The sequence below is a fragment of the Phoxinus phoxinus genome (genome assembly GCF_949152265.1).
Source record: "Phoxinus phoxinus genome assembly, chromosome: 4".
Taxonomy (NCBI): domain Eukaryota; kingdom Metazoa; phylum Chordata; class Actinopteri; order Cypriniformes; family Leuciscidae; genus Phoxinus; species Phoxinus phoxinus.
The window spans coordinates 27790841-27815543 of record NC_136879.1 but is presented as its reverse complement, the minus strand read 5'-3'; positions in this window follow the sequence as shown (position 1 = coordinate 27815543).

Here is a 24703-nt window from a genome sequence, read left to right as displayed (position 1 = left end):
TAGGTGACACAAGTTCAAGTCCTGGCTCGTGGCCTTTTTTTAATCCCATATTTTCCTATCATAATAAAAGTAAAAAACTCCTAAATATATTTCTTTAGACTGGTCCCAGGTAAGCTCCATCCCCACACAAAATAAAATAAGCATTTTTTAGGCCACTACATCAACACCTCTCATAATGGCAGTGGGGGAACGGATTCCGACAGATGTTTTTTTCCCAGGGGGAACAGAATCCGACGGCAAAAAAACAGCCGTCGAGATCCGTTCCCCCTGTATTTTTTTACACAAAGAGGATCTTCTAATATCTATCAAAGTGCTGCTAAACCTTAGGCTCCCATAGCCTAGTGGTCAATTCACTGACATTTAGAGTTGGTGATTTGTAGGTGACACAAGTTCAAGTACTGGCTCGTGGACTTTTTTTAATCCCATATTTTCCTATCATAATAAAAATAAAAAACTCCTAAATATATTTCTTTAGACTGGTCCCAGGTAAGCTCCATCCTCACACAAATTAAAATAAGCATTTTTTAGGCCACTGCATCAACCCCTCTCATAATGGGAGTGGGGGAACGGATTCCGACAGATGTTTTTCTTACAGGGGGAACAGAATCCGACGGCAAAAAAACAGCCGTCGAGATCCGTTCCCCCTGTATTTTTTTACACAAGGAGGATCTTCTAATATCTATCAAAGTGCTTCTAATTCTTAGGCCCCCATAGCCTAGTGGTCAATTCAATGACATATAGAGCTGGTGATTTTTAGGTGAAACAAGTTCAAGTCCCGGCTTTTGGAGTTTTTTTAATCCCATATTTTCCTATCATAATAAAAGTAAAAAACTCCTAAATATATTTCTTTAGACTGGTCCCAGGTAAGCTCCATCCCCACACAAAATAAAATAAGCATTTTTTAGGCCACTACATCAACACCTCTCATAATGGGAGTGGGGGAACGGATTCCGACAGATGTTTTTTTTACAGGGGGAACAGAATCCGACGGCAAAAAAACAGCCGTCGAGATCCGTTCCCCCTGTATTTTTTTACACAAAGAGGATCTTCTAATATCTATCAAAGTGCTGCTAAACCTTAGGCTCCCATAGCCTAGTGGTCAATTCACTGACATTTAGAGTTGGTGATTTGTAGGTGAAACAAGTTCAAGTCCTGGCTCGTGGACTTTTTTTAATCCCATATTTTCCTATCATAATAAAAATAAAAAACTCCTAAATATATTTCTTTAGACTGGTCCCAGGTAAGCTCCATCCTCACACAAATTAAAATAAGCATTTTTTTAGGCCACTGCATCAACCCCTCTCATAATGGGAGTGGGGGAACGGATTCCGACAGATTTTTTTCTTACAGGGGGAACAGAATCCGACGGCAAAAAAACAGCCGTCGAGATCCGTTCCCCCTGTATTTTTTTACACAAGGAGGATCTTCTAATAACTATCAAAGTGCTGCAAATTTTTAGGCCCCCATAGCCTAGTGGTCTATTCACTGACATATAGAGCTGGTGATTTATAGGTGACACAAGTTCAAGTCCTGGCTCATGGACTTTTTTTAATCCCATATTTTACTATCATAATAAAAGTAAAAAAACTCCTAAATATATATTTTATAGACTGGTCCCAGGTAAGCTCCATCCCCACACAAAATAAAATAAGCATTTTTTAGGCCACTACATCAACACCTCTCATAATGGGAGTGGGGGAACGGATTCCGACAGATGTTTTTTTTACAGGGGGAACAGAATCCGACGGCAAAAAAACAGCCGTCGAGATCCGTTCCCCCTGTATTTTTTTACACAAGGAGGATCTTCTAATATCTATCAAAGTGCTGCTAATTCTTAGGCCCCCATAGCCTAGTGGTCAATTCACTGACATATAGAGCTGGTGATTTTTAGTTGAAACAAGTTCAAGTCCCGGCTTCTGGACTTTTTTTGATCCCATATTTTCCTATCACAATAAAAGGCAAAATCTCTAAAATATATGTATTGTACACTGGTGCCAGGTAAGCTCCATCCCCACACAAAATATAATATGCATTTTTTAAGCCACTACATCAACCCCTCTCATAATGGGAGTGGGGTAACGGATTCCGACAGCTGCTTTTTTTTACAGGGGGAACAGAATCCGACGGCAAAAAAACAGCCGTCGAGATCCGTTCCCCCTGTATTTTTTACACAAGGAAGATCTTCTAATATCTATCAAAGTGCTGCAAATTTTTAGGCCCCCATAGCCTAGTGGTCAATGCACTGACATATGGAGCTGGTGATTTTTAGGTGAAACAAGTTCAAGTCCCGGCTTTTGGAGTTTTTTTTATCCCATATTTTCCTATCATAATAAAAGTAAAAAACTCCTAAATATATTTCTTTAGACTGGTCCCAGGTAAGCTCCATCAACACACAAAATAAAATAAGCATTTTTTAGGCCACTACATCAACACCTCTCATAATGGCAGTGGGGGAACGGATTCCGACAGATGTTTTTTTACAGGGGGAACAGAATCCGACGGCAAAAAAACAGCCGTCGAGATCCGTTCCCCCTGTATTTTTTTACACAAAGAGGATCTTCTAATATCTATCAAAGTGCTGCTAAACCTTAGGCTCCCATAGCCTAGTGGTCAATTCACTGACATTTAGAGTTGGTGATTTGTAGGTGACACAAATTCAAGTCCTGGCTCGTGGACTTTTTTTAATCCCATATTTTCCTATCATAATAAAAATAAAAAACTCCTAAATATATTTCTTTAGACTGGTCCCAGGTAAGCTCCATCCTCACACAAATTAAAATAAGCATTTTTTAGGCCACTGCATCAACCCCTCTCATAATGGGAGTGGGGGAACGGATTCCGACAGATGTTTTTCTTACAGGGGGAACAGAATCCGACGGCAAAAAAACAGCCGTCGAGATCCGTTCCCCCTGTATTTTTTTACACAAGGAGGATCTTCTAATATCTATCAAAGTGCTTCTAATTCTTAGGCCCCCATAGCCTAGTGGTCAATTCAATGACATATAGAGCTGGTGATTTTTAGGTGAAACAAGTTCAAGTCCCGGCTTTTGGAGTTTTTTTAATCCCATATTTTCCTATCATAATAAAAGTAAAAAACTCCTAAATATATTTCTTTAGACTGGTCCCAGGTAAGCTCCATCCCCACACAAAATAAAATAAGCATTTTTTAGGCCACTACATCAACACCTCTCATAATGGCAGTGGGGGAACGGATTCCGACAGATGTTTTTTTTACAGGGGGAACAGAATCCGACGGCAAAAAAACAGCCGTCGAGATCCGTTCCCCCTGTATTTTTTTACAAAAGGAGGATCTTCTAATATCTATCAAAGTGCTGCTATTTCTTAGTCCCCCATAGCCTAGTGGTCAATTCACTGACATATAGAGCTGGTGATTTTTAGGTGAAACAAGTTCAAGTCCTGGCTCGTGGACTTTTTTTAATCCCATATTTTCCTATCATAATAAAAGTAAAAAACTCCTAAATATATATTTTATAGACTGGTCCCAGGTAAGCTCCATCCCCACACAAAATAAAATAAGCATTTTTTAGGCCACTACATCAACACCTCTCATAATGGCAGTGGGGGAACGGATTCCGACAGATGTTTTTCTTACAGGGGGAACAGAATCCGACGGCAAAAAAACAGCCGTCGAGATCCGTTCCCCCTGTATTTTTTTACACAAAGAGGATCTTCTAATATCTATCAAAGTGCTGCTAAACCTTAGGCTCCCATAGCCTAGTGGTCAATTCACTGACATTTAGAGTTGGTGATTTGTAGGTGAAACAAGTTCAAGTCCTGGCTCGTGGACTTTTTTTAATCCCATATTTTCCTATCATAATAAAAATAAAAAACTCCTAAATATATTTCTTTAGACTGGTCCCAGGTAAGCTCCATCCTCACACAAATTAAAATAAGCATTTTTTTAGGCCACTGCATCAACCCCTCTCATAATGGGAGTGGGGGAACGGATTCCGACAGATTTTTTTCTTACAGGGGGAACAGAATCCGACGGCAAAAAAACAGCCGTCGAGATCCGTTCCCCCTGTATTTTTTTACACAAGGAGGATCTTCTAATATCTATCAAAGTGCTGCTAATTCTTAGGCCCCCATAGACTAGTGGTCAATGCACTGACATATGGAGCTGGTGATTTTTAGGTGAAACAAGTTCAAGTCCCGGCTTTTGGAGTTTTTTTTATCCCATATTTTCCTATCATAATAAAAGTAAAAAACTCCTAAATATATTTCTTTAGACTGGTCCCAGGTAAGCTCCATCAACACACAAAATAAAATAAGCATTTTTTAGGCCACTACATCAACACCTCTCATAATGGCAGTGGGGGAACGGATTCCGACAGATGTTTTTTTACAGGGGGAACAGAATCCGACGGCAAAAAAATAGCCATCGAGATCCGTTCCCCCTGTATTTTTTTACACAAAGAGGATCTTCTAATATCTATCAAAGTGCTGCTAAATCTCATGCCCCCATGGCCTAGTGCTCAATTCACTGACATATAGAGCTGGTGATTTGTAGGTGACACAAGTTCAAGTCCTGGCTCGTGGCCTTTTTTTAATCCCATATTTTCCTATCATAATAAAAGTAAAAAACTCCTAAATATATTTCTTTAGACTGGTCCCAGGTAAGCTCCATCCCCACACAAAATAAAATAAGCATTTTTTAGGCCACTACATCAACACCTCTCATAATGGCAGTGGGGGAACGGATTCCGACAGATGTTTTTTTCCCAGGGGGAACAGAATCCGACGGCAAAAAAACAGCCGTCGAGATCCGTTCCCCCTGTATTTTTTTACACAAAGAGGATCTTCTAATATCTATCAAAGTGCTGCTAAACCTTAGGCTCCCATAGCCTAGTGGTCAATTCACTGACATTTAGAGTTGGTGATTTGTAGGTGACACAAGTTCAAGTACTGGCTCGTGGACTTTTTTTAATCCCATATTTTCCTATCATAATAAAAATAAAAAACTCCTAAATATATTTCTTTAGACTGGTCCCAGGTAAGCTCCATCCTCACACAAATTAAAATAAGCATTTTTTAGGCCACTGCATCAACCCCTCTCATAATGGGAGTGGGGGAACGGATTCCGACAGATTTTTTTCTTACAGGGGGAACAGAATCCGACGGCAAAAAAACAGCCGTCGAGATCCGTTCCCCCTGTATTTTTTTACACAAGGAGGATCTTCTAATAACTATCAAAGTGCTGCAAATTTTTAGGCCCCCATAGCCTAGTGGTCTATTCACTGACATATAGAGCTGGTGATTTATAGGTGACACAAGTTCAAGTCCTGGCTCATGGACTTTTTTTAATCCCATATTTTACTATCATAATAAAAGTAAAAAAACTCCTAAATATATATTTTATAGACTGGTCCCAGGTAAGCTCCATCCCCACACAAAATAAAATAAGCATTTTTTAGGCCACTACATCAACACCTCTCATAATGGCAGTGGGGGAACGGATTCCGACAGATGTTTCTTTTACAGGGGGAACAGAATCCGACGGCAAAAAAACAGCCGTCGAGATCCGTTCCCCCTGTATTTTTTTACAAAAGGAGGATCTTGTAATATCTATCAAAGTGCTGCTAAACTTTAGGCTCCCATAGCCTAGTGGTCAATTCACTGACATATAGAGCTGGTGATTTGTATGTGACACAAGTTCAAGTCCTGGCTCGTGGACTTTTTTTAATCCCATATTTTCCTATCATAATAAAAGTAAAAAACTCCTAAATATATTTCTTTAGACTGGTCCCAGGTAAGCTCCATCCTCACACAAATTAAAATAAGCATTTTTTAGGCCACTGCATCAACCCCTCTCATAATGGGAGTGGGGGAACGGATTCCGACAGATGTTTTTCTTACAGGGGGAACAGAATCCGACGGCAAAAAAACAGCCGTCGAGATCCGTTCCCCCTGTATTTTTTTACACAAGGAGGATCTTCTAATATCTATCAAAGTGCTGCTAATTCTTAGGCCCCCATAGCCTAGTGGTCAATGCACTGACATATGGAGCTGGTGATTTTTAGGTGAAACAAGTTCAAGTCCCGGCTTTTGGAGTTTTTTTTATCCCATATTTTCCTATCATAATAAAAGTAAAAAACTCCTAAATATATTTCTTTAGACTGGTCCCAGGTAAGCTCCATCCCCACACAAAATAAAATAAGCATTTTTTAGGCCACTACATCAACACCTCTCATAATGGGAGTGGGGGAACGGATTCCGACAGATGTTTTTTTACAGGGGGAACAGAATCCGACGGCAAAAAAACAGCCGTCGAGATCCGTTCCCCCTGTATTTTTTTACACAAAGAGGATCTTCTAATATCTATCAAAGTGCTGCTAAACCTTAGGCTCCCATAGCCTAGTGGTCAATTCACTGACATTTAGAGTTGGTGATTTGTAGGTGACACAAATTCAAGTCCTGGCTCGTGGACTTTTTTTAATCCCATATTTTCCTATCATAATAAAAATAAAAAACTCCTAAATATATTTCTTTAGACTGGTCCCAGGTAAGCTCCATCCTCACACAAATTAAAATAAGCATTTTTTAGGCCACTGCATCAACCCCTCTCATAATGGGAGTGGGGGAACGGATTCCGACAGATGTTTTTCTTACAGGGGGAACAGAATCCGACGGCAAAAAAACAGCCGTCGAGATCCGTTCCCCCTGTATTTTTTTACACAAGGAGGATCTTCTAATATCTATCAAAGTGCTTCTAATTCTTAGGCCCCCATAGCCTAGTGGTCAATTCAATGACATATAGAGCTGGTGATTTTTAGGTGAAACAAGTTCAAGTCCCGGCTTTTGGAGTTTTTTTAATCCCATATTTTCCTATCATAATAAAAGTAAAAAACTCCTAAATATATTTCTTTAGACTGGTCCCAGGTAAGCTCCATCCCCACACAAAATAAAATAAGCATTTTTTAGGCCACTACATCAACACCTCTCATAATGGCAGTGGGGGAACGGATTCCGACAGATGTTTTTTTTACAGGGGGAACAGAATCCGACGGCAAAAAAACAGCTGTCGAGATCCGTTCCCCCTGTATTTTTTTACAAAAGGAGGATCTTCTAATATCTATCAAAGTGCTGCTATTTCTTAGTCCCCCATAGCCTAGTGGTCAATTCACTGACATATAGAGCTGGTGATTTTTAGGTGAAACAAGTTCAAGTCCTGGCTCGTGGACTTTTTTTAATCCCATATTTTCCTATCATAATAAAAGTAAAAAACTCCTAAATATATATTTTATAGACTGGTGCCAGGTAAGCTCCATCCCCACACAAAATAAAATAAGCATTTTTTAGGCCACTACATCAACACCTCTCATAATGGCAGTGGGGGAACGGATTCCGACAGATGTTTTTCTTACAGGGGGAACAGAATCCGACGGCAAAAAAACAGCCGTCGAGATCCGTTCCCCCTGTATTTTTTTACACAAAGAGGATCTTCTAATATCTATCAAAGTGCTGCTAAACCTTAGGCTCCCATAGCCTAGTGGTCAATTCACTGACATTTAGAGTTGGTGATTTGTAGGTGAAACAAGTTCAAGTCCTGGCTCGTGGACTTTTTTTAATCCCATATTTTCCTATCATAATAAAAATAAAAAACTCCTAAATATATTTCTTTAGACTGGTCCCAGGTAAGCTCCATCCTCACACAAATTAAAATAAGCATTTTTTTAGGCCACTGCATCAACCCCTCTCATAATGGGAGTGGGGGAACGGATTCCGACAGATTTTTTTCTTACAGGGGGAACAGAATCCGACTGCAAAAAAACAGCCGTCGAGATCCGTTCCCCCTGTATTTTTTTACACAAGGAGGATCTTCTAATAACTATCAAAGTGCTGCTAATTCTTAGGCCCCCATAGCCTAGTGGTCTATTCACTGACATATAAAGCTGGTGTTATTTAGGTGACACAAGTTCAAGTCCCTGCTCGTGGACTTTTTTAATCCCATATTTTCCTATCATAATAAAAGTAAATAACTCCTAAATATATTTATTTAGACTGGTCCCAGGTAAGCTCCATCCCCACACAAAATAAAATAAGCATTTTTTAGGCCACTACATCAACACCTCTCATAATGGGAGTGGGGGAACGGATTCCGACAGATGTTTTTCTTACAGGGGGAACAGAATCCGACGGCAAAAAAACAGCCGTCGAGATCCGTTCCCCCTGTATTTTTTTACACAAGAAGGATGTTCTAATATCTATCAAAGTCCTGCTAATTCTTATGCCCCCATAGCCTAGTGGTCAATTCACTGACATATAGAGCTGGTGATTTTTAGGTGAAACAAGTTCAAGTCCCGGCTCGAGGAGATTTTTTAATCCCATATTTTCCTATCATAAAAAAAGTAAAAAAACTCCTAAATATATTTCTATAGACTGGTGCCAGGTAAGCTCCATACCCACACAAAATAAAATATGTATTTTTAAACGCCACTACATCAAAACTTTTCATAATGGGAGTGGGGGAACGGATTCCGACAGATTTTTTTTTACAGGGGGAACAGAATCCGACGGCAAAAAAACAGCCGTCGAGATCCGTTCCCCCTGTATTTTTTTACACAAAGAGGATCTTCTAATATCTATCAAAGTCCTGCTAAACCTTAGGCTCCCATAGCCTAGTGGTCAATTCACTGACATATAAAGCTGGTGATTTGTATGTGACACAAGTTCAAGTCCTGGCTCGTGGCCTTTTTTTAATCCCATATTTTCCTATCATAATAAAAATAAAAAACTCCTAAATATATTTCTTTAGACTGGTCCCAGGTAAGCTCCATCCTCACACAAACTAAAATAAGCATTTTTTAGGCCACTGCATCAACCCCTCTCATAATGGGAGTGGGGGAACGGATTCCGACAGATGTTTTTCTTACAGGGGGAACAGAATCCGACGGCAAAAAAACAGCCGTCGAGATCCGTTCCCCCTGTATTTTTTTACACAAGGAGGATCTTCTAATATCTATCAAAGTGCTTCTAATTCTTAGGCCCCCATAGCCTAGTGGTCAATTCAATGACATATAGAGCTGGTGAAACAAGTTCAAGTCCCGGCTTTTGGAGTTTTTTTAATCCCATATTTTCCTATCATAATAAAAGTAAAAAACTCCTAAATATATTTCTTTAGACTGGTCCCAGGTAAGCTCCATCCCCACACAAAATAAAATAAGCATTTTTTAGGCCACTACATCAACACCTCTCATAATGGGAGTGGGGGAACGGATTCCGACAGATGTTTTTTTTACAGGGGGAACAGAATCCGACGGCAAAAAAACAGCCGTCGAGATCCGTTCCCCCTGTATTTTTTTACACAAGGAGGATCTTCTAATATCTATCAAAGTGCTGCTAATTCTTAGGCCCCCATAGCCTAGTGGTCAATTCACTGACATATAGAGCTGGTGATTTTTAGTTGAAACAAGTTCAAGTCCCGGCTTCTGGACTTTTTTTGATCCCATATTTTCCTATCACAATAAAAGGCAAAAACTCTAAAATATATGTATTGTACACTGGTGCCAGGTAAGCTCCATCCCCACACAAAATATAATATGCATTTTTAAGCCACTACATCAACACCTCTAATGGGAGTGGGGGAACGGATTCCGACAGCAGTTTTTTTTTACAGGGGGAACAGAATCCGACTGCAAAAAAACAGCCGTCGAGATCCGTTCCCCCTGTATTTTTTACACAAGGAGGATCTTCTAATATCTATCAAAGTGCTGCAAATTTTTAGGCCCCCATAGCCTAGTGGTCTATTCACTGACATATAGAGCTGGTGATTTATAGGTGACACAAGTTCAAGTCCTGGCTCATGGACTTTTTTTAATCCCATATTTTACTATCATAATAAAAGTAAAAAACTCCTAAATATATATTTTATAGACTGGTCCCAGGTAAGCTCCATCCCCACACAAAATAAAATAAGCATTTTTTAGGCCACTACATCAACACCTCTCATAATGGCAGTGGGGGAACGGATTCCGACAGATTTTTTTTTACAGGGGGAACAGAATCCGACGGCAAAAAAACAGCCGTCGAGATCCGTTCCCCTTGTATTTTTTTACACAAGGAGGATCTTCTAATATCTATCAAAGTGCTGCTAATTCTTAGGCCCCCATAGCCTAGTGGTCTATTCACTGACATATAAAGCTGGTGTTATTTAGGTGACACAAGTTCAAGTCCCTGCTCGTGGACTTTTTTTAATCCCATATTTTCCTATCATAATAAAAGTAAAAAACTCCTAAATATATTTCTATAGACTGGTGCCAGGTAAGCTCCATACCCACACAAAATAAAATATGTATTTTTAAACGCCACTACATCAAAACTTTTCATAATGGGAGTGGGGGAACGGATTCCGACAGATTTTTTTTTACAGGGGGAACAGAATCCGACGGCAAAAAAACAGCCGTCGAGATCCGTTCCCCCTGTATTTTTTTACACAAAGAGGATCTTCTAATATCTATCAAAGTCCAGCTAAACCTTAGGCTCCCATAGCCTAGTGGTCAATTCACTGACATATAGAGCTGGTGATTTGTATGTGACACAAGTTCAAGTCCTGGCTCGTGGACTTTTTTTAATCCCATATTTTCCTATCATAATAAAAGTAAAAAACTCCTAAATATATTTCTTTAGACTGGTCCCAGGTAAGCTCCATCCTCACACAAATTAAAATAAGCATTTTTTAGGCCACTGCATCAACCCCTCTCATAATGGGAGTGGGGGAACGGATTCCGATAGATGTTTTTCTTACAGGGGGAACAGAATTCGACGGCAAAAAAACAGCCGTCGAGATCCGTTCCCCCTGTATTTTTTTACACAAGGAGGATCTTCTAATATCTATCAAAGTGCTGCTAATTCTTAGGCCCCCATAGCCTAGTGGTCAATTCACTGACATATAGAGCTGGTGATTTGTATGTGACACAAGTTCAAGTCCTGGCTCGTGGACTTTTTTTAATCCCATATTTTCCTATCATAATAAAAGTAAAAAACTCATAAATATATTTCTTTAGACTGGTCCCAGGTAAGCTCCATAACCACACAAAATTAAATATGTATTTTTAAACGCCATTACATCAAAACCTTTCATAATGGCAGTGGGGGAACGGATTCCGACAGATTTTTTTTTACAGGGGGAACAGAATCCGACGGCAAAAAAACAGCCGTCGAGATCCGTTCCCCCTGTATTTCTTACACGAGGAGGATCTTCTAATATCTATCAAAGTGCTGAAAATGATTAGGCTTCCACAGCCTAGTGGTCAATGCACTGACTTTAAGAGCTGACGATTTTTAGGTGAAACAAGTTCAAGTCCCGGTTTGCTGACTTTTTCTGATTCCATATTTTCCTATCACAATAAAAGGCAAAAACTCTAAATTATATTTATTTTACACTGGTGCCAGGTAAGCCCCATCCCCACACAAAAAATATATAATCAGCATTTTTTAAGCCACTACACCAACACCTCTCATAGTTGGAGTGGGGGAACGGATTCCGACAGCTGTACTTTGCTGTCGGATTCTGTTCCCCCTGTATTTCATACACAAAAAGGTTATAATATGTATTAAACTGTTGCTGATGTATTGACCCCTATAGCCTAGTTGTCAGTGCACTGGTGTTAAGAAATTTAGGGCTTTGGGTGACCCGAGTTCAAGTCCCAGTTTGTGATTTTTCTTGATCCTGTACTCTGCTATCATAATAAACAGCAAAAACTCCATAAAAATGATCCCTTAAACTGATGCACTTATTTAAAGAGCTTTCCTGTAGCTCAAACAGTAGAGCATTGGTACTTGCAATGCCAAGGTCATAGGTTCGATTCCCAGGGAAACCAGAAACTGATGAGAATACAAAATGTGTACATTGAAATTCAATCTACGTCACTCGGGATCAAAAATCTGCCAAATGCTGAAATGTAAACGATGACAGTTAACCTCAAACCACAAACAAAAACACTATCAACCTTTATTCAAGCCACTACATCAACACCTCTAATAATGGGAACGGATTCCGACATACGTTTTTTTGCCGTCGGATTCTTTTCCCCCTGTATTTCTTACACAATAAGGATCTTCTAATATCTATCAAAGTGCTGTTAATTAATAGGCCCCCACAGCCTAGTGGTCAGTGCACTGACTTCAAGAGCGGATGATTTTTAGGTGACACAAGTTCAAGTCCCGGCTTCTGGACTTTTTTTGATCCCATATTTTCCTATCACAATAAAAGGCAAAAACTCTAAAATATATGTATTGTACACTGGTGCCAGGTAAGCTCCATCCCCACACAAAATATAATATGCATTTTTTAAGCCACTACATCAACACCTCTAATGGGAGTGGGGGAACGGATTCCGACAGCTGTTTTTTATTACAGGGGGAACAGAATCCGACGGCAAAAAAACAGCCGTCGAGATCCGTTCCCCCTGTATTTTTTTACACAAGGAGGATCTTCTAATATCTATCAAAGTGCTGCAAATTCTTAGGCCCCCATAGCCTAGTGGTCAATTCACTGACATATAGAGTTGGTGATTTATAGGTGCCACAAGTTCAAGTCCTGGCTCATGGACTTTTTTTAATCCCATATTTTACTATCATAATAAAAGTAAAAAACTCCTAAATATATATTTTATAGACTGGTCCCAGGTAAGCTCCATCCCCACACAAAATAAAATAAGCATTTTTTAGGCCACTACATCAACACCTCTCATAATGGCAGTGGGGGAACGGATTCCGACAGATGTTTTTTTTTACAGGGGGAACAGAATCCGACGGCAAAAAAACAGCCGTCGAGATCCGTTCCCCCTGTATTTTTTTTACAAAAGGAGGATCTTGTAATATCTCTCAAAGTGCTGCTATTTCTTAGGCCCCCATAGCCTAGTGGTCAATTCACTGACATATAGAGCTGGTGATTTTTAGGTAAAACAAGTTCAAGTCCTGGTTCGTGGAGTTTTTTTAATCCCATACTTTCCTATCATAATAAAAGTAAAAAACTCCTAAATATATTTCTATAGACTGGTGCCAGGTAAGCTCCATACCCACACAAAATAAAATATGTATTTTTAAACGCCACTACATCAAAACTTTTCATAATGGGAGTGGGGGAACGGATTCCGACAGATGTTTTTCTTACAGGGGGAACAGAATCCGACGGCAAAAAAACAGCCGTCGAGATCCGTTCCCCCTGTATTTTTTTACACAAGGAGGATCTTCTAATATCTATCAAAGTGCTTCTAATTCTTAGGCCCCCATAGCCTAGTGGTCAATTCAATGACATATAGAGCTGGTGATTTTTAGGTGAAACAAGTTCAAGTCCCGGCTTTTGGAGTTTTTTTAATCCCATATTTTCCTATCATAATAAAAGTAAAAAACTCCTAAATATATTTCTTTAGACTGGTCCCAGGTAAGCTCCATCCCCACACAAAATAAAATAAGCATTTTTTAGGCCACTACATCAACACCTCTCATAATGGGAGTGGGGGAACGGATTCCGACAGATGTTTTTTTTACAGGGGGAACAGAATCCGACGGCAAAAAAACAGCCGTCGAGATCCGTTCCCCCTGTATTTTTTTACACAAGGAGGATCTTCTAATATCTATTAAAGTGCTGCTAATTCTTAGGCCCCCATAGGCTAGTGGTCAATTCACTGACATATAGAGCTGGTGATTTTTAGTTGAAACAAGTTCAAGTCCCGGCTTCTGGACTTTTTTTGATCCCATATTTTCCTATCACAATAAAAGGCAAAAACTCTAAAATATATGTATTGTACACTGGTGCCAGGTAAGCTCCATCCCCACACAAAATATAATATGCATTTTTAAGCCACTACATCAACACCTCTAATGGGAGTGGGGGAACGGATTCCGACAGCTGTTTTTTTTTACAGGGGGAACAGAATCCGACGGCAAAAAAACAGCCGTCGAGATCCGTTCCCCCTGTATTTTTTTACACAAAGAGGATCTTCTAATATCTATCAAAGTGCTGCTAAACCTTAGGCTCCCATAGCCTAGTGGTCAATTCACTGACATATAGAGCTGGTGATTTGTATGTGACACAAGTTCAAGTCCTGGCTCGTGGACTTTTTTTAATCCCATATTTTCCTATCATAATAAAAGTAAAAAACGCCTAAATATATTTCTTTAGACTGGTCCCAGGTAAGCTCCATCCTCACACAAATTAAAATAAGCATTTTTTAGGCCACTGCATCAACCCCTCTCATAATGGGAGTGGGGGAACGGATTCCGACAGATGTTTTTCTTACAGGGGGAACAGAATCCGACGGCAAAAAAACAGCCGTCGAGATCCGTTCCCCCTGTATTTTTTTACACAAAGAGGATCTTCTAATATCTATCAAAGTGCTACTAAACCTTGGGCTCCCATAGCCTAGTGGTCAATTCACTGACATTTAGAGTTGGTGATTTGTAGGTGACACAAGTTCAAGTCCTGGCTCGTGGACTTTTTTTAATCCCATATTTTCCTATCATAATAAAAAACTCCTAAATATATTTCTTTAGACTGGTCCCAGGTAAGCTCCATCCTCACACAAATTAAAATAAGCATTTTTTAGGCCACTGCATCAACCCCTCTCATAATGGGAGTGGGGGAACGGATTCCGACAGATTTTTTTCTTACAGGGGGAACAGAATCCGACGGCAAAAAAACAGCCGTCGAGATCCGTTCCCCCTGTATTTTTTTACACAAGGAGGATCTTCTAATATCTATCAAAGTGCTGCTAATTCTTAGGCCCCCATAGCCTAGTGGTCTATTCACTGACATATAAAGCTGGTGTTATTTAGGTGACACAAGTTCAAGTCCCTGCTCGTGGACTTTTTTAATCCCATATTTTCCTATCATAATAAAAGTAAATAACTCCTAAATATATTTATTTAGACTGGTCCCAGGTAAGCTCCATCCCCACACAAAATAAAATAAGCATTTTTTAGGCTACTACATCAACACCTCTCATAATGGGAGTGGGGGAACGGATTCCGACAGATGTTTTTCTTACAGGGGGAACAGAATCCGACGGCAAAAAAACAGCCGTCGAGATCCGTTCCCCCTGTATTTTTTTACACAAGAAGGATGTTCTAATATCTATCAAAGTCCTGCTAATTCTTATGCCCCCATAGCCTAGTGGTCAATTCACTGACATATAGAGCTGGTGATTTTTAGGTGAAACAAGTTCAAGTCCCGGCTCGAGGAGATTTTTTAATCCCATATTTTCCTATCATAATAAAAGTAAAAAAACTCCTAAATATATTTCTATAGACTGGTGCCAGGTAAGCTCCATACCCACACAAAATAAAATATGTATTTTTAAACGCCACTACATCAAAACTTTTCATAATGGGAGTGGGGGAACGGATTCCGACAGATTTTTTTTTACAGGGGGAACAGAATCCGACGGCAAAAAAACAGCCGTCGAGATCCGTTCCCCCTGTATTTTTTTACACAAAGAGGATCTTCTAATATCTATCAAAGTCCTGCTAAACCTTAGGCTCCCATAGCCTAGTGGTCAATTCACTGACATATAGAGCTGGTGATTTGTATGTGACACAAGTTCAAGTCCTGGCTCGTGGCCTTTTTTTAATCCCATATTTTCCTATCATAATAAAAATAAAAAACTCCTAAATATATTTCTTTAGACTGGTCCCAGGTAAGCTCCATCCTCACACAAATTAAAATAAGCATTTTTTAGGCCACTGCATCAACCCCTCTCATAATGGGAGTGGGGGAACGGATTCCGACAGATGTTTTTCTTACAGGGGGAACAGAATCCGACGGCAAAAAAACAGCCGTCGAGATCCGTTCCCCCTGTATTTTTTTACACAAGGAGGATCTTCTAATATCTATCAAAGTGCTTCTAATTCTTAGGCCCCCATAGCCTAGTGGTCAATTCAATGACATATAGAGCTGGTGATATTTAGGTGAAACAAGTTCAAGTCCCGGCTTTTGGAGTTTTTTTAATCCCATATTTTCCTATCATAATAAAAGTAAAAAACTCCTAAATATATTTCTTTAGACTGGTCCCAGGTAAGCTCCATCCCCACACAAAATAAAATAAGCATTTTTTAGGCCACTACATCAACACCTCTCATAATGGGAGTGGGGGAACGGATTCCGACAGATGTTTTTTTTACAGGGGGAACAGAATCCGACGGCAAAAAAACAGCCGTCGAGATCCGTTCCCCCTGTATTTTTTTACACAAGGAGGATCTTCTAATATCTATCAAAGTGCTGCTAATTCTTAGGCCCCCATAGCCTAGTGGTCAATTCACTGACATATAGAGCTGGTGATTTTTAGTTGAAACAAGTTCAAGTCCCGGCTTCTGGACTTTTTTTGATCCCATATTTTCCTATCACAATAAAAGGCAAAAACTCTAAAATATATGTATTGTACACTGGTGCCAGGTAAGCTCCATCCCCACACAAAATATAATATGCATTTTTAAGCCACTACATCAACACCTCTAATGGGAGTGGGGGAACGGATTCCGACAGCAGTTTTTTTTTACAGGGGGAACAGAATCCGACTGCAAAAAAACAGCCGTCGAGATCCGTTCCCCCTGTATTTTTTACACAAGGAGGATCTTCTAATATCTATCAAAGTGCTGCAAATTTTTAGGCCCCCATAGCCTAGTGGTCTATTCACTGACATATAGAGCTGGTGATTTATAGGTGACACAAGTTCAAGTCCTGGCTCATGGACTTTTTTTAATCCCATATTTTACTATCATAATAAAAGTAAAAAACTCCTAAATATATATTTTATAGACTGGTCCCAGGTAAGCTCCATCCCCACACAAAATAAAATAAGCATTTTTTAGGCCACTACATCAACACCTCTCATAATGGCAGTGGGGGAACGGATTCCGACAGATTTTTTTTTACAGGGGGAACAGAATCCGACGGCAAAAAAACAGCCGTCGAGATCCGTTCCCCCTGTATTTTTTTACACAAAGAGGATCTTCTAATATCTATCAAAGTCCTGCTAAACCTTAGGCTCCCATAGCCTAGTGGTCAATTCACTGACATATAGAGCTGGTGATTTGTATGTGACACAAGTTCAAGTCCTGGCTCTTGGACTTTTTTTAATCCCATATTTTCCTATCATAATAAAAGTAAAAAACTCCTAAATATATTTCTTTAGACTGGTCCCAGGTAAGCTCCATCCTCACACAAATTAAAATAAGCATTTTTTAGGCCACTGCATCAACCCCTCTCATAATGGGAGTGGGGGAACGGATTCCGATAGATGTTTTTCTTACAGGGGGAACAGAATTCGACGGCAAAAAAACAGCCGTCGAGATCCGTTCCCCCTGTATTTTTTTACACAAGGAGGATCTTCTAATATCTATCAAAGTGCTGCTAATTCTTAGGCCCCCATAGCCTAGTGGTCAATTCACTGACATATAGAGCTGGTGATTTGTATGTGACACAAGTTCAAGTCCTGGCTCGTGGACTTTTTTTAATCCCATATTTTCCTATCATAATAAAAGTAAAAAACTCATAAATATATTTCTTTAGACTGGTCCCAGGTAAGCTCCATAACCACACAAAATTAAATATGTATTTTTAAACGCCATTACATCAAAACCTTTCATAATGGCAGTGGGGGAACGGATTCCGACAGATTTTTTTTTACAGGGGGAACAGAATCCGACGGCAAAAAAACAGCCGTCGAGATCCGTTCCCCCTGTATTTCTTACACGAGGAGGATCTTCTAATATCTATCAAAGTGCTGAAAATGATTAGGCTTCCACAGCCTAGTGGTCAATGCACTGACTTTAAGAGCTGACGATTTTTAGGTGAAACAAGTTCAAGTCCCGGTTTGCTGACTTTTTCTGATTCCATATTTTCCTATCACAATAAAAGGCAAAAACTCTAAATTATATTTATTTTACACTGGTGCCAGGTAAGCCCCATCCCCACACAAAAAATATATAATCAGCATTTTTTAAGCCACTACACCAACACCTCTCATAGTTGGAGTGGGGGAACGGATTCCGACAGCTGTACTTTGCTGTCGGATTCTGTTCCCCCTGTATTTCATACACAAAAAGGTTATAATATGTATTAAACTGTTGCTGATGTATTGACCCCTATAGCCTAGTTGTCAGTGCACTGGTGTTAAGAAATTTAGGGCTTTGGGTGACCCGAGTTCAAGTCCCAGTTTGTGATTTTTCTTGATCCTGTACTCTGCTATCATAATAAACAGCAAAAACTCCATAAAAATGATCCCTTAAACTGATGCACTTATTTAAAGAGCTTTCCTGTAGCTCAAACAGTAGAGCATTGGTACTTGCAATGCCAAGGTCATAGGTTCGATTCCCAGGGAAACCAGAAACTGATGAGAATACAAAATGTGTACATTGAAATTCAATCTACGTCACTCGGGATCAAAAATCTGCCAAATGCTGAAATGTAAACGATGACAGTTAACCTCAAACCACAAACAAAAACACTATCAACCTTTATTCAAGCCACTACATCAACACCTCTAATAATGGGAACGGATTCCGACATACGTTTTTTTGCCGTCGGATTCTTTTCCCCCTGTATTTCTTACACAATAAGGATCTTCTAATATCTATCAAAGTGCTGTTAATTAATAGGCCCCCACAGCCTAGTGGTCAGTGCACTGACTTCAAGAGCGGATGATTTTTAGGTGACACAAGTTCAAGTCCCGGCTTCTGGACTTTTTTTGATCCCATATTTTCCTATCACAATAAAAGGCAAAAACTCTAAAATATATGTATTGTACACTGGTGCCAGGTAAGCTCCATCCCCACACAAAATATAATATGCATTTTTTAAGCCACTACATCAACACCTCTAATGGGAGTGGGGGAACGGATTCCGACAGCTGTTTTTTTTTACAGGGGGAACAGAATCCGACGGCAAAAAAACAGCCGTCGAGATCCGTTCCCCTTGTATTTTTTTACACAAGGAGGATCTTCTAATATCTATCAAAGTGCTGCAAATTCTTAGTCCCCCATAGCCTAGTGGTCAATTCACTGACATATAGAGTTGGTGATTTATAGGTGACACAAGTTCAAGTCCTGGCTCATGGACTTTTTTTAATCCCATATTTTACTATCATAATAAAAGTAAAAAACTCCTAAATATATATTTTATAGACTGGTCCCAGGTAAGCTCCATCCCCACACAAAATAAAATAAGCATTTTTTAGGCCACTACATCAACACCTCTCATAATGGCAGTGGGGGAACGGATTCCGACAGATGTTTTTTTTTACAGGGGGAACAGAATCCGACGGCAAAAAAACAGCCGTCGAGATCCGTTCCCCCTGTATTTTTTTACACAAGGAGGATCTTCTAATATCTATCAAAGTGCTGCTAATTCTTAGGCCCCCATAGCCTAGTGGTCAATTCACTGACATATAGAGCTGGTGATTTGTATGTGACACAAGTTCAAGTCCTGGCTCGTGGACTTTTTTTAATCCCATATTTTCCTATCATAATAAAAGTAAAAACTCATAAATATATTTCTTTAGACTGGTCCCAGGTAAGCTCCATAACCACACAAAATTAAATATGTATTTTTAAACGCCATTACATCAAAACCTTTCATAATGGCAGTGGGGGAACGGATTCCGACAGATTTTTTTTTACAGGGGGAACAGAATCCGACGGCAAAAAAACAGCCGTCGGAATCCGTTCCCCCTGTATTTCTTACACGAGGAGGATCTTCTAATATCTATCAAAGTGCTGAAAATGATTAGGCTTCCACAGCCTAGTGGTCAATGCACTGACTTTAAAAGCTGACGATTTTTAGGTGAAACAAGTTCAAGTCCCGGTTTGCTGACTTTTTCTGATTCCATATTTTCCTATCACAATAAAAGGCAAAAACTCTAAATTATATTTATTTTACACTGGTGCCAGGTAAGCCCCATCCCCACACAAAAAATATATAATCAGCATTTTTTAAGCCACTACAACAACACCTCTCATAGTTGGAGTGGGGGAACGGATTCCGACAGCTGTACTTTGCTGTCGGATTCTGTTCCCCCTGTATTTCATACACAAAAAGGTTCTAATATGTATTAAACTGTTGCTGATGTATTGACCCCTATAGCCTAGTTGTCAGTGCACTGGTGTTAAGAAATTTAGGGCTTTGGGTGACCCGAGTTCAAGTCCCATTTTGTGATTTTTCTTGATCCTGTACTCTGCTATCATAATAAACAGCAAAAACTCCATAAAAATGATCCCTTAAACTGATGCACTTATTTAAAGAGCTTTCCTGTAGCTCAAACAGTAGAGCATTGGTACTTGCAATGCCAAGGTCATAGGTTCGATTCCCAGGGAAACCAGAAACTGATGAGAATACAAAATGTGTACAATGAAATTCAATCTACGTCACTCGGGATCAAAAATCTGCCAAATGCTGAAATGTAAACGATGACAGTTAACCTCAAACCACAAACAAAACACTATCAACCTTTATTCAAGCCACTACATCAACACCTCTAATAATGGGAACGGATTCCGACAGACGTTTTTTTGCCGTCGGATTCTTTTCCCCCTGTATTTCTTACACAATAAGGATCTTCTAATATCTATCAAAGTGCTGTTAATTAATAGGCCCCCACAGCCTAGTGGTCAGTGCACTGACTTCAAGAGCAGATGATTTTTAGGTGACACAAGTTCAAGTCCCGGCTTCTGGACTTTTTTTGATCCCATATTTTCCTATCACAATAAAAGGCAAAAACTCTAAAATATATGTATTGTACACTGGTGCCAGGTAAGCTCCATCCCCAAACAAAATATAATATGCATTTTTTAAGCCACTACATCAACACCTCTAATGGGAGTGGGGGAACGGATTCCGACAGCTGTTTTTTTTTTACAGGGGGAACAGAATCCGACGGCAAAAAAACAGCCGTCGAGATCCTTTCCCCCTGTATTTTTTACACAAGGAGGATCTTCTAATATCTATCAAAGTGCTGCAAATTCTTAGGCCCCCATAGCCTAGTGGTCAATTCACTGACATATAGAGCTGGTGATTTATAGGTGACACAAGTTCAAGTCCTGGCTCATGGACTTTTTTTAATCCCATATTTTACTATCATAATAAAAGTAAAAAACTCCTAAATATATATTTTATAGACTGGTCCCAGGTAAGCTCCATCCCCACACAAAATAAAATAAGCATTTTTTAGGCCACTACATCAACACCTCTCATAATGGCAGTGGGGGAACGGATTCCGACAGATGTTTTTTTTTACAGGGGGAACAGAATCCGACGGCAAAAAAACAGCCGTCGAGATCCGTTCCCCCTGTATTGTTTTACAAAAGGAGGATCTTGTAATATCTATCAAAGTGCTGCTATTTCTTAGGCCCCCATAGCCTAGTGGTCAATTCACTGACATATAGAGCTGGTGATTTTTAGTTGAAACAAGTTCAAGTCCCGGCTTGAGGAGATTTTTTAATCCCATATTTTCCTATCATGATAAAAGTAAAAAACTCCTAAATATACTTCTATAGACTGGTGCCAGGTAAGCTCCATAACCACACAAAATTAAATATGTATTTTTAAACGCCATTACATCAAAACTTTTCATAATGGGAGTGGGGGAACGGATTCCGACAGATTTTTTTTTACAGGGGGAACAGAATCCGACGGCAAAAAAACAGCCGTCGAGATCCGTTCCCCCTGTATTTTTTTACACAAAGAGGATCTTCTAATATCTATCAAAGTGCTGCTAAACCTTAGGCTCCCATAGCCTAGTGGTCAATTCACTGACATATAGAGCTGGTGATTTTTAGGTGAAACAAGTTCAAGTCCCGGCTTTTGGAGTTTTTTTAATCCCATATTTTCCTATCATAATAAAAGTAAAAAACTCCTAAATATATTTGTTTAGACTGGTCCCAGGTAAGCTCTATCCCCACACAAAATAAAATAAGCATTTTTTAGGCCACTACATCAACACCTCTCATAATGGGAGTGGGGGAACGGATTCCGACAGATGTTTTTTTTACAGGGGGAACAGAATCCGACGGCAAAAAAACAGCCGTCGAGATCCGTTCCCCCTGTATTTTTTTACACAAGGAGGATCTTCTAATATCTATCAAAGTGCTGCTAATTCTTAGGCCCCCATAGCCTAGTGGTCAATTCACTGACATATAGAGCTGGTGATTTTTAGTTGAAACAAGTTCAAGTCCCGGCTTCTGGACTTTTTTTGATCCCATATTTTCCTATCACAATAAAAGGCAAAAACTCTAAAATATATGTATTGTACACTGGTGCCAGGTAAGCTCCATCCCCACACAAAATATAATATGCATTTTTAAGCCACTACATCAACACCTCTAATGGGAGTGGGGGAACGGATTCCGACAGCTGTTTTTTTTAACAGGGGGAACAGAATCCGACGGCAAAAAAACAGCCGTCGAGATCCGTTCCCCCTGTATTTTTTACACAAGGAGGATCTTCTAATATCTATCAAAGTGCTGCAAAATTTTAGGCCCCCATAGCCTAGTGGTCAATTCACTGACATATAGAGCTGGTGATTTTTAGGTGAAACAAGTTCAAGTCCTGGTTCGTGGACTTTTTTTAATCCCATACTTTCCTATCATAATAAAAGTAAAAAACTCCTAAATATATTTCTATAGACTGGTGCCAGGTAAGCTCCATACCCACACAAAATAAAATATGTATTTTTAAGCGCCACTACATCAAAACTTTTCATAATGGGAGTGGGGGAACGGATTCCGACAGATGTTTTTCTTACAGGGGGAACAGAATCCGACGGCAAAAAAACAGACGTCGAGATCCGTTCCCCCTGTATTTTTTTACACAAGGAGGATCTTCTAATATCTATCAAAGTGCTGCTAATTCTTAGGCCCCCATAGCCTAGTGGTCAATTCACTGACATATAGAGCTGGTGATTTGTATGTGACACAAGTTCAAGTCCTGGCTCGTGGACTTTTTTTAATCCCATATTTTCCTATCATAATAAAAGTAAAAAACTCATAAATATATTTCTTTAGACTGGTCCCAGGTAAGCTCCATCCTCACACAAATTAAAATAAGCATTTTTTAGGCCACTGCATCAACCCCTCTCATAATGGGAGTGGGGGAACGGATTCCGACAGATGTTTTTCTTACAGGGGGAACAGAATCCGACGGCAAAAAAACAGCCGTCGAGATCCGTTCCCCCTGTATTTTTTTACACGAGGAGGATCTTCTAATATCTATCAAAGTGCTGAAAATGATTAGGCTTCCACAGCCTAGTGGTCAATGCACTGACTTTAAGAGCTGACGATTTTTAGGTGAAACAAGTTCAAGTCCCGGTTTGCTGACTTTTTCTGATTCCATATTTTCCTATCACAATAAAAGGCAAAAACTCTAAATTATATTTATTTTACACTGGTGCCAGGTAAGCCCCATCCCCACACAAAAAATATGTAATCAGCATTTTTTAAGCCACTACACCAACACCTCTCATAGTTGGAGTGGGGGAACGGATTCCGACAGCTGTACTTTGCTGTCGGATTCTGTTCCCCCTGTATTTCATACACAAAAAGGTTCTAATATGTATTAAACTGTTGCTGATGTATTGACCCCTATAGCCTAGTTGTCAGTGCACTGGTGTTAAGAAATTTAGGGCTTTGGGTGACCCGAGTTAAAGTCCCTGTTTGTGATTTTTCTTGATCCTGTACTCTGCTATCATAATAAACAGCAAAAACTCCATAAAAATGATCCCTTAAACTGATGCACTTATTTAAAGAGCTTTCCTGTAGCTCAAACAGTAGAGCATTGGTACTTGCAATGCCAAGGTCATAGGTTCGATTCCCAGGGAAACCAGAAACTGATGAGAATACAAAATGTGTACAATGAAATTCAATCTACGTCACTCGGGATCAAAAATCTGCCAAATGCTGAAATGTAAACGATGACAGTTAACCTCAAACCACAAACAAAACACTATCAACCTTTATTCAAGCCACTACATCAACACCTCTAATAATGGGAACGGATTCCGACATACGTTTTTTTGCCGTCGGATTCTTTTCCCCCTGTATTTCTTACACAATAAGGATCTTCTAATATCTATCAAAGTGCTGTTAATTAATAGGCCCCCACAGCCTAGTGGTCAGTGCACTGACTTCAAGAGCGGATGATTTTTAGGTGACACAAGTTCAAGTCCCGGCTTCTGAACTTTTTTTGATCCCATATTTTCCTATCACAATAAAAGGCAAAAACTCTAAAATATATGTATTGTACACTGGTGCCAGGTAAGCTCCATCCCCAAACAAAATATAATATGCATTTTTTAAGCCACTACATCAACACCTCTAATGGGAGTGGGGGAACGGATTCCGACAGCTGTTTTTTTTTTACAGGGGGAACAGAATCCGACGGCAAAAAAACAGCCGTCGAGATCCTTTCCCCCTGTATTTTTTACACAAGGAGGATCTTCTAATATCTATCAAAGTGCTGCAAATTCTTAGGCCCCCATAGCCTAGTGGTCAATTCACTGACATATAGAGCTGGTGATTTATAGGTGACACAAGTTCAAGTCCTGGCTCATGGACTTTTTTTAATCCCATATTTTACTATCATAATAAAAGTAAAAAACTCCTAAATATATATTTTATAGACTGGTCCCAGGTAAGCTCCATCCCCACACAAAATAAAATAAGCATTTTTTAGGCCACTACATCAACACCTCTC